This window comes from Ursus arctos, unplaced genomic scaffold, assembly GCF_023065955.2.
Source record: "Ursus arctos isolate Adak ecotype North America unplaced genomic scaffold, UrsArc2.0 scaffold_7, whole genome shotgun sequence".
In the NCBI taxonomy this organism is placed as follows: Eukaryota; Metazoa; Chordata; class Mammalia; order Carnivora; family Ursidae; genus Ursus; species Ursus arctos.
In genome coordinates this window covers 56,923,786-56,941,274 of record NW_026623089.1, presented here as the reverse complement: position 1 = coordinate 56,941,274, position 17,489 = coordinate 56,923,786, and the positions used below count along the sequence as shown (strand labels likewise).

The following is a 17,489-nucleotide window of genomic DNA, read 5'->3' as shown; positions in this document are numbered from 1 at the left end:
GTTTTGGTAATTTATATGTTTCTAGGAATTTATCCATTTCTTCCAGATTGTCCAATTTGTTGGCATATAGTTTTTCATAATATTCTCTTACAACTGTATTTCTGTTGGTTATCATTTCTCCTCTCTCATTTGTGAGTTTATTTATTTGAGTCCCTTTCTTTCCTTTTTGATAAGTCTGGCTAGGAGTTTATCAATTTTATTAATTTTTCCAAAGAACCAGCTCCTAGTTTCATTGATGTGTTCTCTTGTTTTTTTAGTTTCTATGTCATTTATTTCTGCTCTGATCTTTATTATTTTCCTTCATCTGCTGGCTTTAGGCTTCATTTGTTGTTCTTTCTCTAGCCCCTTTAGGTGTAAGGATAGGTTGTATATTTGAGATCTTTCTTGCTTCTTGGGGTAGGCCTGTATTGCTATATGCTTCCTTCTTATGACTGCTTTTGCTGTATCCCAAAGGCTTTGGACCATTGTGTTTTTATTTTCATTTGTTTCCATGTATTCAATGAAACCACTAGTCAGTTCATTATAATTACCCTGTTCTAATACTCATGAATATTTTTACTTTTGAAGTCTCTAAAAGGAAGCAAACAGGGTGAAAATGACCCAAGAGAAAGTTTACACTCAGTTCCAATTTACTCAAGATCATATGCTGGTGTCCACATATGCCGTCAAGTAATCTGAGTTACATTGTCTTCCAACGTAGGGAATGCAGAGTATTGGCATACAAAATCTAGAAGTAATTATATACATTTTTTTTCAGAGAAAAAACACTTGCAAGGCTCCTAGCAGGATTAGAAGAACAATCTATGATAATGAGATAGAATAAAGCTAAATAAACCACATGGAAACTAAATCCACAATCTTGGATGTATTAGGACTGAGCTTTAACCAGTAGAGCTAATTATGAGAACAATAACCAGATACGGTATGATTACAAACTTTCATCTGAAAACTACACCTTGAACCGTATCTTTATTTTAGATAAGACCTGGCCTGAAATAGTTCCGAAAGCCCTGACAAATGACCTTCTTAGAGCTGTGGACAAGTGCCAAATGCCCATACTGATTCTATGCTACATTAGGTCACTGGCATTTTCCAACAGGACACCTACGAATTCTCTACATAGGACACGGATATGAAAATGCCCTATACATATCAAAATATTTAACAGCAACATGCCACTTTGGATGGCATTTTAAACTGGCTTCTTAGGGGTCTTTTGTGGGGACTAACCAAGGGGTGGAGATGTCATTACACGAATCCTGATGAGCCAAACCTAAAATGTACCTCATGTGGTCATGGAAACTATTTGTTTTAATTCAAAATTAATTATGTTTGAGTTAGAACAGAAAGGGAGTGGTCTCATAGCTTTAATTGCAGGCATTCAATACAACACAAAGACTGGCATCCTGGTGCTTTGGCCTTGAATTTCTGCCATCAAAGCCATTAGTCAATTCAGAGACAGAGCTTGAACACTTGACTGCCTACACTCAGCTCCATCTGTTGTGTGTGCACTATTGCCAATACGTAGTCCAGTGTGCCAATGACACCATTCATCAATGGCTCTTACGAAGCATGCAGGATGCCCATCTACTTCCACCAAAGCAACATGGTGTCATCTTTCCTGCTGGAAGAATAATCTATCTAAAAGCAACAACATGAATTTATACTTGCTTATTCCTTTCTTATTTTAAAAAGTAGAATATATGACCTTATCACAAGGGACTTGGGGGTTTGGGCAAAGCAAGAATAATAAAATCAGGAAGCACAAAACAAATGGGTCAAATGTATACTGAGAAAACTAAAACTATTTATCAAGAGGAAAAACAAAAACGAAAGATCAAAGCATAGATAAGATCCAAATAAGTGGTTTTAGACTATTTTAACTGTAATCTAATTAATTTAGACCATTTGGGCTGATGATTGATGTAAGAGATAAAATTATCAACCTAAACCAGCATAACATATTAACACATTAGAAATACCTAGGAAGATTTTAAAATCACAAATGGGTAGGTACCACATAGCCTCAAGAACAATTAAATCGAGATCTCTGGGATGGAAACCAGGCATCAGGATTTTTTAAAGTGTTCCTGGGGACGTCAATGAACAGCCCATTTTGGAACCACTGACTTAAACAAAAGGAAATATCAGTCTGTGAGCCACTGTTGTTTCTACTACAACTGATTCACTGTGCTGCAAAAAGGGAATAAGTATCCCTAAATTTATATATGAGGAAAGATGACTTAAAAGGTTGAAAAGTTTGCCTAAGACTACATAGCTCATAGGCAGTAGGGTAGGGGCACAGAGACAGGACCCTACACTGACTGACATTTTGACTAAGATACACTGAAGCCTCTGGGTGGGATCACTGAGGCACCAGCTGAGTGGGGGGATGGAGGTGAGCCTTTGGGCCGAGGAGAACTCTGATAATATTATATTGCTTCATACCCATTTGCACAGTGATTTCCACCATTTATAAATTTCTTTGAGTTTTGCTAAGGTCATCAAAATACAGGGTTCCCAAATACAATGTAATGGCTACCATAATAATCAGTGTTGCTGTTATTATAGCTACCAGTTGTGAACCTGTTACATGGAAAACTCTGTTTTAGTTGCTTTACCTGCATGACTTCTATTCTATTACATTTTGCAGGGTAGATACCAAAATCCCCATTTAACAGTTGATGAAAGTGAGGTTTATAAAGGTTAAATGACTTTTCCAAAGTCATATAATCAGTTAATGGCAGAGCCACAATATGAACTGGCTGTATGCTTTTTTAATTTTTATACTATGTGGCCCAAAGGAACTAAATATTTAAACACAATTACCCTCAATTATTAGTAGTTTCACCTTGAGCTAAAAAAAGCCATAAGACATGAGACAGGTGAACCGAAGACATAGGTGGGTTGTGGGAGATGTGATGGTTTTAAAATATGCCCACCAATTATTTGATACTCCTCCCATCAAGACAGCTTGATTTTCCTTTCTTTGACAGTGAGCTGAATCTAGTGACTTTCTTCCAATGAATAGAATATAGAAGAAGTGATGGTGTATGAATTCCAAGACTCAGTGATAAAAGGCATCACTCACTCTGGGAAAAGCCAGCTGTCCTATCAGAAGGCCTCCGGCCAAGAGCCACATTTGTGAGCCGTCTTGGAAGAAGATATCCCAGCCCCAGTCAAGCCTTCACATGACTCCAACCTCCATCAACAGCTTGATGGCAACCTCCTGAGAGATCCTGAGCCAGAAACACCGAGCTAAGCTACCCCCAACTCCCGATCCACAGAAACTATGAGATAATAAATGTGTATTATTTTAAGCCTCTAGGTTTTACAGCTGTTATACAGCAATGGATAACTCATACAGAAAAAAAATAAGGAAGACAAATAGTAAAAAATCCAGATTATGGGGCTCAATGATGCATAAAAGTAAATAATCTTGAGCACCCAGAAATACCAGGAGGGCACTGGTTAACTATATAAGGACATGGGAAGGGGCTGGGGTAAAGAAAAGGCAAGGAGGTGTGTCATAAAGTGTTTACAATAACTCTTTTACAAAGGAAAGAATAAAAGTACTGGTTTGAGAGTGAATTCATTTTCCCAGGTTATTACAGAGTTTGACAGCACTCCATATGACATACTAAAAGGCACCCAAGCACCTAAAGCAATAATGCATCATGCAAGGTCAAGTAGAGTCCTTTTGCTATTTACATAGTTGCTTTTTTTTTTAAGATTTTATTTATTTAACACAGAGAGAGAAAGAGTGCCCAAGCAGGGGGAGTGGCAGAGGGAGAGGGAGAAGCAGACTCCCAGCTGAGCAGGGAGCCTGAAGTGGGGCTGGATCCCAGGATCCTGGGATCATGACCTGAGCCAAAGGCAGACACTTAACTGACTGAACCAGCCAGGCACCCCTCTATTTATATAGTTTAATAAGACAGGTCATGATGCTGTGATGTTATTAATTTGGACTGCACTATTCTAAGACTAATAATTTATAAAATATCCCTTTACCTATTTACCTTAAGGCAGAATGTTATTTACATTATTACATCTTGATAAGCAACTTTATCTACTACAAAGAGATACAGAGGTTTGAGGTTCAATTTTTCAATTTTCCTTGTTCAGGTTTTCAGAATGTCCTAATACTATACTCAAGCCCCCTCTGAATTCCATATACTATGTCCTAGAGAGTCTGTTAGGGAAACACTGGGAGATAATAGGATATACTGATTTTGTTCTTGCCAGTAAACCACCTCCCCAGGTAATTGTTCTTATAATAAAGATGCCAACTGGGTGGGAAGTCTCTGCACCAAGAAAAAGTTGTACTTTAGCCCTCTTGTGCATTCAGTACAAATTTTAAAAAACTGCTGAATAAAGGATAGAAGAAGGAAATAAAGGAAATAATTTGGGGAGATTCTTTGTAATGCACCTCTGGTGTCACAGCTGATGCTATAAAGGACAGATACCTTGTGTTTCCTTAAGAAAATAAATTGATCACACCAGTGACTGATAATCCAATCTGTTTGCCCAACTGGATAAAATGACTTTCTTCACTTGATGATCATTTGTAACGTTCCCAGTTCAAAAATATATAGAAATGTCTGTGGCAGGATTTCCCAAAGGTTAAAAACAGAAAGAAGTTTCCCTTATTTTCCTTACCACCCCTATACCCTCAGCCTCTAATCCTGTTTGCCCATGAACCAAAGAAGAGAAAGAAAAGGGACAAAAGTTGATTAAAAAGTAGGATTGGAAAGCAGAGGGGGATAGAAATGAGTAAAAAAAAAAAATTTAAAGCCCCAAGTTTTGGAGAATATTCTGTAATAATGTTTTCATCTCCCTGTATCTGGGCTCCTTAACCTCTGTTTATAATTTCAATAATCTCACTATGATAAATCCTGTTATGATCTCATCAAAGATGGACTCACAGAAGCAGCTCTGGCTCAATGATCTGTGACTGAATATCAAATCAACCTTACGGTTAGTTGGTTTTGCATTCAGGTATTTCACCCCATCCCCAAGTTCAGCTGTCATCTTGATCCCACTCCTGATACTTGGACCCTTCTGTTAAATTCTGTGTTTTAGGTCTTCAGAAGCAAGGTACTGCTTCACTCTGCCTACATTCCCATCTCCAGTGAATATCAGTGTCTTCCTCATCACCACCTGCTCATGGATTCTCCCTCAACATGTTAAATACCACTCTCAGATCCACCTGATTCACTTTTCTTCTGCCAACGCCCTTAACAATCAACAGCCTTAACAAGTGCAAGCAGTTAGTAACTAGATTTTACAGAAAGGCTAGGATTCATTGTAATATTTCATCCTCTTCCACACTGCATCCCATTTTCTTAATTCCAAATCATATCCCATTTTAGACTGCTCATTCCATTGTTATGTGTCAGGTCATATCTTGAGATACAACATTTTCCTTAGCTAATGTGAAGAAATGAAATGAAGTGCAGGACTTCCCTTTACCAGAATGTAACTTCTTCAATCCATCAAACTTGAAATCCTGAAGCAGATTGGTTTATCTTTAAAAAAAAACAAAAAAACTACAGTGTTTTAAAAGAGAGACTTTGATTGATTAACTGATTCACCAGTCCCAAATAATGTTGAGCTGAAAATAGCGATGACATTTCTAAGTGCTGTACTGCATTTTCTAATACCAGGTGATGGATATCTATGGAGTCTGTCACACCACTGGTTCTATTCTATACGCTCTACTGGCTCGCTAGTTAACAATTATGCAATATATATTTGCTCACTCTCCATGCAAAAAGATCAAGATTGACACTTAAGAGCTCATCTTTAGGTGGGAAGATATCTTTTGTTTTTATCCTCTCTTATAAGCAATGCCTTCTTTCTTTGTGTGATTCTGTTTCAAAATCAGTAGCCTACTAACCCCTCGGCTAAAACAAAAGACCTAGCATTAGAGAAGAAGAATGCAAATGCAGTTTCATGATTACTTTTGATAAACCCTTATGTACTTTTTTCTTACCCCAATACAAGAGTGAATATTGATTGAATAAAAAAAAAATTCACATGCCCAAAACTTGTCCTCTTCCATTACATCAGGGACCTGGGCTAACAGTCCAAACATGTAGGTTTGAGAAATTGTATTACCAACATACTTGTCAGACTCAATAGCTTGTCTACAGTTTCTGTTCTTCCCAAATTCTCATACCTTCAATTCACCATATTCCTATTTATGATTTCAGTTGGACCTACTTTCAGAACCAACTTTGACTAAGTCTACTACCAAGCAAAGAGTCAGAAGAAGAAATCCAAGGAGTAAGGCCCAGGAAATTCAATGTAACTGAGGTAGGGAAGTGCTTCACAGGTTTGAGGACAGAAAGGAAGCCACTGTGGTTAGAGATGGTCATCAAGGTAATATGAGATGTGTGATAAGCAGAATCATGGCCCTCTAAAAATTCTTACATGCTCTGGAATATGTGAACCCATGGCAAAGGGTATTTTGCAGATGTCATTAAAGTTACAGATCCTGAGATAGGAAGATCATCCTGTGTTATACAGGTGGGGCTAATTTGATCACTCAAGTCCTTAAAAGTGGTTCCAGGTTGTGGTCAAAGAGAGATGTGACTATGGAAGAAAGGTTAGAGAGATGAAAGCCTGAAAAGGATAGATGCCCTCTTGCTGGTTCTGAGGTGTAGAGGTCCATGTACAAGAACTAGAGAGAGGCACCAAGAAACTAAGGGTGGCCCCTGGATGACAGCCAGCAAGGAAATAAAGACATTTAGTCCTACAATCCTGTGGACTTGATTGTGCACCCTTAAGCAACAGGAAAGATCCTTCTCTGGAACCTCAAAATGAACACAGTCCTCTTGACACCTTGACCTTAGTCCAGTGAGACCCATGTTGGACTTCTGACTTATGAGAACACTAAGAAACATGTTGTTTTAAGCACTGTGTTTAAGTATGCGTAGCTTGTAGCAATTTGTTATAGCAACAATATACACCTAATACAAGATGAGGTAACTATACATGTGCCAAGTCATGCAAACTGTCCAGGCCATCACAGAGTCTGTTTTTCAAAAGCAATGGGGAGTCAATGATGAATTTTAAGAAGGGAATGACTTTGTTAAAAGGTTACTGTGGAAAAGATGGCATGCTCCACATCACATGTCATCAGGGAAAGGCAAATTAAAACAACAATGAGATACCACCACACATCTATTAGCATGATCAAAATCCAGAATGCTGATGACACCAAATGTTGGTGAGGATGTGGGGCAAACAGGAATGCTCATTCATTGCTGGAGGGAATGCAAAATGGTACAGACTTTGGAAAACTTTGCCAGTTTCTTACAAAATTAAACATACTCTTTCCATATGACACAATCCAGAAATCTCACTCCTTACCTAAAGGCATGGAAAACTTATCTCCATTCAAAAACTTGCACATGGATTTTATAATCGCTTTATTCGTAATTTCCAAAACCCAGAAGCAACCAAGATGTTCTTCAGTAGGTAAATGGATAAACTGTGGTGCATCCAGACAATGGAATATGATTTTTTTAAAGTAATCTCTACAACCCACATGGGCTTGAGTTCATGACCCCGAGATCAAGAATCACATGTTCTACTAACTGAGCCAACGAGGCACCCCAGGCAATGGAATATTATTGAGTGCTAAAATGAAATGAGCTATCAGGCCATGGACAGGCAGGGAGGAACCTTGAATGTATATTTTCTGGGCTATGCTACCACAAATCAAGCGATCACAAGGCACCAAAAGTCCAGATAAGGGAAAAAGCACTAGACTGGAAACTCAAAAGCCTGAGTTTTAGTACCAGTTCTGCCATTGCCCTACATGTAACTGAGCGCACATCACTTCACCTCTCTCACTTACGTTGATTCATGGCTGTGTACACTGTATAATAATCACTAAATTAAAATATCAAAACCTAAAGGTTAAAATTAGTAAAATTGCAAGATACTTATTTTAATAACAGAAATAATTGCAGCTCCTTTATATCTTGTATTTAAAAGATGAGAATGCTTATTTAAGGAAAGGAGAAAAAAAGTCTTAAGTACAATGGCAACTAAAATGGCAACTCAAACAAGATAAAACTGTTTCTGAGGCACTGATCTTTTAATTAAAGACAATGTCAAAATGCAATGTGTACTCTTAGCTTTATTATTTTGAATCTGTTTCTTCTTTCTCAACAAACTGAAGAAATAAGCAGTGATTTTTAAAATTAATTATGCAGTGCAATTTTCCTCCAGGAAAACCAATATAGCTTAATTTTCATTAACTATATTGTAAATCGCATTACTCTTTCGGAGAACATTCAAGGGTGTGTTTATTTATAAACCAATAGATGAGAACTGTAATGCATTTATATGGTGTCTGGACACTTTCAAGGAGGTTTCTTATTAAGTAGAATTCAACAATGATATTTTTAAATATCATTACAATTTTTAAATAATAAAACTCAACGTATCATTCAAGCCAGAAATAGTGTCATCCTGGGTTAAACTGCAGCATTCAGGATGCTAATTAGCTAACCATGACTGTAATGAAGATATTAAGCTTTCTCTAAGAACGCTGCAACTTGAAATTCAAATAACTAATGTTATGGGATAATTGGGAAATATGATTAACTGATTTAAACACTACTGAAAACGCAGCACAATTCTCTTTCAAGAGGCAGAACAAATATATTCTATAGACAAATGCCAAAATCAGAATTAGGACGTAGTCAAGAAAGGAGGTGACTAAGAGTACATGGGTAACCATTTTGAATAAATCACTTTAAAGCTAGTCACAGTGTGAATGAGAATAATTACATGGCTCTCAACTCTGCTCATGGCTTTTTCCCCCCCTTTCTCTCAATTGCAAGTCCCCTCAACTGTCATGTTGAGTTGTCTCTTTGAGATCTTACTATATATGGTAACAGATGAATCTGCTCTTCTGTGATTTTTATAAATGATCTTAGCTCACACAGCAAAGCCATTAAGCTTAGGTTAGGAAAGGCCTGACCCTTGGGTGCTTGCATGCAGTTTTCTATCGTAAAAAAGCTTCACAAAGCTTTACAGGAAGATTTGAAAAGACATCAGAAAATAATTTGAAATTCAGAAGTATTCAAGATGCCCTATACCTTTTCATTGCTTGCACTGGTTGTGTGCTTACACAGGAGAGTAAGTAAACTATTTAACAAGGGGTTCCCAATGAGAAGGTGTATTTTAATAGGAATAGCTACTTTGGGCCCTCTGGGTTCTTTTAGATTGTTCCAAATAACTGCATGTAACCACCCTAACAACCAGGAGATCATCAATAAAAGGAATTTAATGAAATGATTCTGAAGCACAATTTAATGTGCAAACTTTCTAGAGGAGATGGCCAAGAGAATATTATAGGCAGCAAAATTTCAAAGTAGAAAACCAAGTGAACAGAATTAGAAACAAGCACTGTAGAGAAATAAAAATCATAATCAATATGCCTGACAGGAACTCATACTTGTAACTGCAAGATAATTACAGAGACTTGTACTTACTAGCTGGTAGTAAGTGGGATAATGATAAAGGCAAAGAAGAGTAAGACCTCTGGGATAAGATGAGAGGATTAAGTTTACTCTATCCAAAAAAACAATGGAAAGGAAATTAGGGGAGATCTAATATGCTAGAATTTAATACAAGATGGATCATTTTAGTACTGAATGAAATACTCTACAATTATTTTTCTGTAAGACTATATATTAAGTTCTTCTGATTTGTTATAGGTATTGCCTAAAGAATCATAGCCAATCAAAACTAAGTTCTAAAGGGCCCTCTGGCAGAGGCAGAAAGAAAAAATTGGTAGGTTTCTTCCAGTAGCAATGCTATCTTACTCATCCTTATATTCTTTGTATCTAACACTATGGGCAAAGCAGTAGGTGTTCCATATATGCACATATGAGTGTTTATTCTATTTTGCAAATTTCACTTCCTTCACCTTTCCCCTCAAAAACAGATAAATATTATACAATGTCCAACTTAAGTTAAGCTTATTTCTACATAGATGAGATTTTTAAAAACTTATTAAAAAGACACGAGAAGGCGGCGCCTGGGTGGCTCAGTCATTAAGCGTCTGCTTCGGCTCAGAGCGTGATCCTAGAGTCCTAGGATCGAGCTCCACATCAGGCACCTCTCCTGGGAGCCTGCTTCTTCCTCTCCCACTCCCCCTGCTTGTGTTCCCTCTCTCACTGGCTGTCTCTCTCTCTCTGTCAAATAAATAAATAAAATCTTAAAAAAAAAAAAAAAAGACACAAGAAGGCACTCCTGGGTGGCTCAATCAGTTAAGCATACGACTCGGTTTCAGCTCAAGTCATGGTCTTGGGGCCTTGAGATTGAGCCCCACATAGGGCTCTGCACTCAGCAGGAAGTCTGCTTTTCTCCCTCTGCCCTTCCCCCCGCTCGTGCTCGGTCGCTTTCTCTCTCTCTCTCAAATAAATAAATCTTAAAAAACAGACACAAGAAAAAACATAAAAACATATAAAACAACAGCAAGTTAATATAGTATAAACAAAAGATTTTTATCACTAGAAAATTAAAAAACTAAGTAGATAATAAAAATAAAACATTCAAATGTAGGATCCTACTTAGAGAGTAACTGAAAAACTAGTTTTATCTCCATATTTGTGTGGATTCATATTTTAATTAGGACATCCAAAATTATTTTTCTGATAATATTTTTCAGTTTGTTTCCATTTCCGAGTTTAATGCAGATTTTTTTAAAGCATAGTAATCTCAACAAGGAAAAGAAAGGCATAGGATTCAGCAGTTTCTACTTTTTATATATAATTGAAGCCAATTAACAGTGGCATCAAATTTTTAAATTTTTTTCCCTTGAAGCGGGTATTTTCAAATACTACATGTATATACAGTAGACTTCTCATTTGCAAGAAGATTAGAAAAATGATCAGTGCCTTGGTAAATACCGAAAAAAAAAAAAAAACCCACCAAGAAATTCACAATAAAATTAGTAGTCCAATGAGCAGCCATATTTCAATAGAACTACACCATCTGTGAGGGCTGTAGAGGGAAGAGTGAAAGGAAAAAGCAAGTGAGGATGACCTGTTTAGAAGTAGGTATGCTAATGCATGGTCAGAACTAGATTCAGCCTTCTTCAGGCTTAGAAGGGTCTAAAATTCAACATGATGTCTTCAGAGCGACCACTGGTTACTTTGGGTCTCAAAGGCCCCAGAGCTCTGCTTCAACTCTCACACTTTATTGTACCAGACAGGAGACAAGAGTTGCAGCTCCTACTTATTATCAACCTGATGTACCTCCTGCCTCTTCCAAGACTTCAGGTACCTCACCTGTCTAGCATTGGGTATCAACGAATCTTCAACCGTGTCCTTAAAGAATATTCAAAAATTTTGTGAAGTAGATCAAAATGTATTGTCACTAAAACCAAATAAGATTTGTTCATTAAGTGGGGAAAATGTTAATGGCTAAAAATTTCTTAATATAAAGTGTCCTTCCGTATGTTTTCTTCAACTGTATTATCTCCTTCTGTTTCTTTCTTTCTTTTTCTATATTCTGGGAGAGGCAGGCAGTAGGATAGAGTGATTAACTGCATTGACCCTGGAGTCAGGCTGCCTAGGTGTGAATCCAGCGCTGCCTATTTACTACAAACCCTGGTAAAGTCATTTCATCTCTTTATGCCTTCTTTTCCTCAATAAGAAATGGAGATAGCACAATCACTTCCTTATAAGTCATGAGGATCAAGGAAGGCAGCACAGGTAAAGCACTAGAACCACACCTGCTAGGCACTGTCACAATAACATACAGCAGGAACAAGTTTAGCACAAGATACTTATTTTTTTTTATTTTAAAAACCAAATGTAAATATTGCATGTTGCTCCACAAAGGGTGCCATGACTTTTAGGTGCTGTGTAAAAAGAATGAGGAATATTACTAGCATTTATAGTATGCTACCTTTTATCAAACAAAGGAGAAACAGGAATATACATATAGTGTTATACCTATACATATTTTAAAAAGAAAGGAAAGATAAACCAAAAACTAATAAAAATGGTGACATCCAGGAGTGAGGGACAAGGTAGAGAAGCTAGAGTTTTCCAAATGTGCTTTACTTTGAGGTTTTGACTTTGAAACTATAATAATGTTTTAAGTAATCATTAAACAAAGTTAATTCAAACTAAAAAAATTCCATAAAAATGAAAAGCAAAATCAAACAAGAGAATATAACTGTGTATTAATTAATATCTTAATCATGCATAAATTATTTTTAAGGAGCATAACCTAAGAACTTTAAAAAATCTTACATTGTTTTTATTAATCATGTTGTGAATAATATGACTGTTCTTTAATTCTAAAGTTATTCTTATAGTGTTTACAGTCATAGGGAACAAAGATTTTTAGTTTAAGAGAAAAGAGCTAAATATATTAGATGTAAGAATTACAGACAAAACCCCATACTGAAATTTGAATTGGAAATATGGAACACTTGGAAATATCAATATAAACATAAAGTATTCCTCTTCTAAAATTTTTCTGCAGAAAAGGCCAGAAACAGTGACCAGTTAAGTAGCAATGAGCTTCACCAGTGGCCAAATTATGGACTAGGAACACTGTTTCCCACAAAAGGTACAAGATGCCTTAGAGACCTGGTTATTTCCTGGTTCGGGCAGAAATAGAAAAGAAGATTCTGGGCCTGCTTGTCCTATGAAAAAGTGAGGATGCATCAGTGCCTACAGGGATCATTTCAAAAGGACTTGGGAACAAAATTTAAGAGATGCCTGTCTTTCCTTTTGCTGCTGTGGCTGCAGCCATGAGTATGCTCAGACTTCAGAAGACCCTTGCCTCCAGCATCCTCCTGAGTGGCAAAAAGAAGAGCTGGTTGGACCCCAATGAGAACAATGAAGTCACCAATGCCAACTCCCATCGGCATGTCCAGAAAGTGATCAAAGATGGGCTGAACATCCGGAAGCCTGTGACTGTCCATTCCCGGGCTTGATGCCAGACATCACTATGGCCCGCCAGAAGGGCAGGCATATGGGCATCGGTAAGAGAAAAGGGACTGCCAATGCTCGAAAGCCTGAGAAGGTCACCTGGATGAGGAGGATGAGAATTCTGTACCTGCTGCACAGAAGATACTTGGATCTAAGAGGATTGACCACCACACGTATCACAGCTATACCTGAAAGTGAAGGGTAACGCGTTTAAAAACAAGCGGATTTTCATGGAACACATTCACAAGCTGAAGGCAGACTAGGCTCGCAAGAAGCTTCTGGCTGACCAGGCTGAGGTGGGCAGAGCTAAGATCAAGCACCGTGAAGAGCAGCTCCAGGCCAAGAAGGAAGAAATCATCAAGACTCTGTCCAAGGAGGAAGAGACCAAGAAATAAAACTCCCTCTCTTTTGTCTATACAGAGTGGCTTCAGCAATCACACAGATCAGTCAATCTATAAAACAAAACTTTATCTGACTCAAAAAAAATGGAAGATTTCTATTGGCAATGATGAGATAAATTCAAGATCAAAGAAAGCCAACTGCATGGGATGGAAAAATATCTAATATGAAAAGATCCATGAGGTTATAATGATACAGAAAAACAACACAATAATCATCTCCAGAGAATTTTAGAGAACTGACATATTATTCTGAAAACTGATAATTAAAGTGGGAGAATTAGGCATTTTTTCTGCCCTTCCTGTATATGCCTCAACATAAACACATGATGTAGTAAGGTTATTCTTTATAGACAAATCCCAGCCAATTAATGGAAAAGGAATGATAGAATTAGAATCTTACTGTTTTGCAATACCTATTGAACAAACATATTTATATTATAATCATCAGTAACAGTTAACCAGGTGAAAAATAGATTAAGAACTAAATTTATAATGGATGAATCAGGCCAATCACACACAGACCTATAGATCAATCTTAACATCATAATAAAGAGATATTAGATACTGTGGGTTCCTTAGTGTGATGCAATGGAAGGAACCCAACAACCTGAATTAAGTATTCTTGCCAAAACAGCAAATTGGGATCTGATTAAACCTCTATGTCTAGATATATAGCTTATAGAAAATAGGGGTCAAGGAAATTTGTAAATGTTATTATGAAGATGCATGCAGCAAAATACAGAATGTGAGAAATTCTACAAGGCAAATAACCTAGTTTTTTAAACAAATAAAGTACAAGGGAAAAATGTAGGGGAGAGTTTATAGTTTAAAGGAAATTTTAGATGTATACTAATGAAATGCAAAGTGAGGATCTAGTTTCTATCCTGATTCAAAAAAAAAAAAAATCCAAACATATATGCATGTTGTGTGCATGCATATTGAATTTGATGTTGATTGGTATTTGATTCGAAGTCATCAAATTTTTGCTAACTTTCTAAAATGGGATAATATCACAGCAACACATTTTTTGCAATACCTTTTTTTTTGAGCACTTATCTTTTACAGTTACATATGGGTGAATTATATGATGTCTGGTATTTGCTTCAAAATGAGGGTGAAGTGATAAGTGGGATTATCAATAAGTAAAGTTTGGCCAGGTGCTAATAATTTTAGACACTGACACTGGGTGATGGATACATTACATTGCATTACATTATTCTCTCTACTTTTGTATGTGTTTGGAAATTTACACAATAGAATGCTTTAAAATGAAAACTATTATTAAAACACAGAATTAAACACAAAAATTTCTGTTGAGGTTTTTTATCATGTTGCATTGAATTTATACACAGATTAACTTAGCTTGTTGAGGCTTCCAATCCAGAAACCTCTACATTCTATTCCTCAGTAGCATTTGTATTGTTATCGTTACTGCTTTTGTTTCTACTTTCTTGGTATAGCTTGTAGACACAGTTTAAGCTTAGTCAGAAGTAATTCATAATTTACAAGACTTTTTCTGTTTAACCAGCTTACAAATATTTTTTTTCTGTTTTATTAACAATAATCGGTTTGAAAACAAATAGGAAGTAATTGCTTTCGTGTATGCAAGTTTTAAATTTTCCTGGTTATTCGGTCTTTCCAGTCCCGATAACTTTTCAATCTAATATCTAATATTCTAATATCTAATTTTCAACCAAATCTAATATAATTTCGGATATTTCAGCAATCCATAACACACAAATAAAGGATAATTTTTCTTGTCTCTTTAAAAAATCATTGCTGTGGACTGAAAGGAAAGTGCTGATACACTTTCACTTGTTTCCTGAAATCCATATTTCGACAAGTTTTCTATCTTAGACAAACAGAAACCTGTATTATGTTCCTGCCCACCTTGAAACTCTCAATAATTCATATTAGGAACTGTGAGGTTAATATATCTGATGAATTTGCACCATGATTTAAATTTTCAACTCATCCTATCATCAATTATAGTTCAGAGAACACTATCAAAATCTAATAGTTAAGAATATCTATTGGGGGGGCGCCTGGGGGGTGCAGTCGTTAAGAGTCTGCCTTCTGCTCAGGGCGTGATCCCAGAGTCCTGGGATCGAGCCCTGCATCTGCATCGGGCTCCTTGCTCAGCAGGGAGCCTGCTTCTCCCTGTGCCTCTCTCTCTCTTTCTCTCTCCCTCTCTCTGACAAATAAATAAGAATCTTAAAAAAAAAAAAAGAATATCTGTCCCCAACACATATCGAAATATGTTTGCCACTACCACTAGAAGATTAGTTAAGAGAAGGTTTCCTTCATTCTTATTTTCAGGCTGATGAAATAACATGATTACATTAATAAGAACCCAAATTGTTCTTTGTCATTGAGTAGACAAGGAGAAGGTTATCAGAGAAACTGACTAAACATTTTAAAGCCAATCTCAAAACATCAACATGAGTTTTTTGTTTTTGTTTTTGTTTTTTTCCATAAGGGATGCATTTTGTAGAGAAGTCACATTATTATTCCAGAAAACATTATCTTGGCTTCACTACACATAGCACATCTGGGAATTGTCTGCTTGAAAGCCTTGGCTAGAAGCTCTATCTGATGGCCTCAAATTGATTCTGATATTGAAAAGTCTGAAAGAAGTTAGCGCACGTCACATGGCAGGCTGCTTGGCGTAAACTGACTAAGACACCAAATTTTCCCATGGGAAAAGACCAAAAAAAAGTTGGATCAGGATTCCATATTGATTTTGCATTATGAGATAAAAACTTTTCCCTTCAGTATACTGCTTCTCACAATGGCTTTAAGTGCTTTTGCTTTGACCTCAAGCCTCCACAGTGACAATGCGACTCCGTGCCAGTTTTTTACAGCATACAAGCTGCCAGATACAATTATTTCTGACAACAGGTCCACATTTGTCTCAGTCAAGTTACAGTATTTGTGGACAAGAATCTTAGCCAAGCTGTCACCATTGCACCTCATCTGTTTTAACGTATGTTTAGGAGGAAAGGGTAGTGCAGATTTCCGAAGATGCCCTGAGTGGATTTCTGAAGATACTGACCAGTAATTCTTACCTGGTTTTTCATTGACTAATGTTATAGATGTTTGCTCAGAGGTGCAAGCCATGCTGAATACTACTTAGGTTAAGTTTCATAACTTGTCTAAACCAATTCTGCTGAGAATAAGCTGACAACTCACAAAATGAATAAGAAAGTACTCTCACCAGCGCTCTAGCTAAATGTATCAGTCATTCATTTTTGGTAATCATTCACCTTTATCAGTGCAGTTTTTCTTCGCTGGGACTTAATTCAGTTCTCGTCCTTTAAGATGAATCTGGCTAGGTGCCATTTCTATGAAGTCACATAGCACTCTATGCTTTCTCATGATAGCACTCACTACCCACATTGTAACAAGTCATTTATCTGTATGCCATCCTGGATTATAAATACTATGAGTGAAGAAATGTGTCTTTTCTTTTCTCTTAATTTTACCTCTAACACCTAGAATGGGAACTGGCACAAACTACACACATAAGGGCCAGATTACGAACAGTCCTCTAGGTCAGGCTTCTTCACGTTAGCTTCTAAAGCCAGCCTTCTTGACATTGTTGGTAAGCCTTTTTTAAAAGCTACAGATCTTCCAGTAAGGTTCTTAATGAAAGCCCACTTAAGGCAAAAAGCCCCCCGAAATAATACTGTAGGTAAGAAACAGAAGGAGTAACCAGCCCCAAATAAAACAGTTTGTCTCCAAACCACTCCTTCATGTGTTACAAAGAACCCCAAACGAGGAGTTGTTTTTCTGTGAGTACAAGGTCATTGCCGTCAGACACAAACGAAAGTGCCCTCAGAGTAAAATTTCTCAGGTTGGAAGGGAATGAGGGGGCAATAAAAATTCATCTGCAACACTTCTTAGAGATGGCAAATGGTGAAAAATAAAAACCAGTACTTTGGCTGTTTGACCCAAATTTTGAACATTCATCATACTCAGTACATACATTCCCCTTATACTTGAGCATATCTTAGGTAACACAGACTTGTGAACCAGCTACAGGGACTCCTTCCAAAGACTCTTTCTTATTATAGAAGTATCTCCCCTTGAATCATCCTTATTTTTTTCC

The 17,489-nt window shown here is 36.9% G+C and overlaps 1 protein-coding gene and 1 pseudogene across 9 annotated transcripts in view; one reads left to right on the top strand and one right to left on the bottom strand.

Annotated features, from left to right (window-relative positions):
- The window catches only part of CTNNA3 (catenin alpha 3), a 1,640,794-nt gene that overhangs the window by 878,885 nt on the left and 744,420 nt on the right, over positions 1–17,489 (bottom strand). The gene's annotated exons all lie outside the window — the stretch shown is intronic.
- On the top strand, positions 12,797–13,376 carry LOC113259097 (60S ribosomal protein L19-like; annotated as a pseudogene).